Here is a 458-nt window from a genome sequence, read left to right on the forward strand (position 1 = left end):
GTGTGGTACAAGCATAACGAATAGCTTGGTATGTACAGAAAATGCACAGGTTAATAAAACAACTGTTATTTGAATAAATACAATGCGTACAGGTTGGGCACACGCAACGTTACACTAAAGAAGTAAAACAGTGTCACTGCGAACATGGCACAAACAAAATAATGTCACTGTAAACATGATAAGAAAGAAGTTAATGTTGGCGCAGAGACGACGTCATTTTTTTGCTGGTTCCAGTCCACTATTGTGTGCGGAAAAAAAGAATACTTAAAGGAGTTGCTGCGTGAGGAAAAAGGAGTTATAGTGAAATTATGTATTTGCTGAGTAGCGTATCCGGAGGAGAAGGCTGCGATCTTTGTTATGTCCATCTTATAATTCCCCTTTATTAGTTGATGCTATCTTGTCCAAAAGCGCTAGAAACTCGGGCTAGAAACTCATTGCTTGGGAACTGGTGAAAAGAA

The sequence above is a fragment of the Dermacentor silvarum genome, chromosome 1 (genome assembly GCF_013339745.2).
Source record: "Dermacentor silvarum isolate Dsil-2018 chromosome 1, BIME_Dsil_1.4, whole genome shotgun sequence".
In the NCBI taxonomy this organism is placed as follows: domain Eukaryota; kingdom Metazoa; phylum Arthropoda; class Arachnida; order Ixodida; family Ixodidae; genus Dermacentor; species Dermacentor silvarum.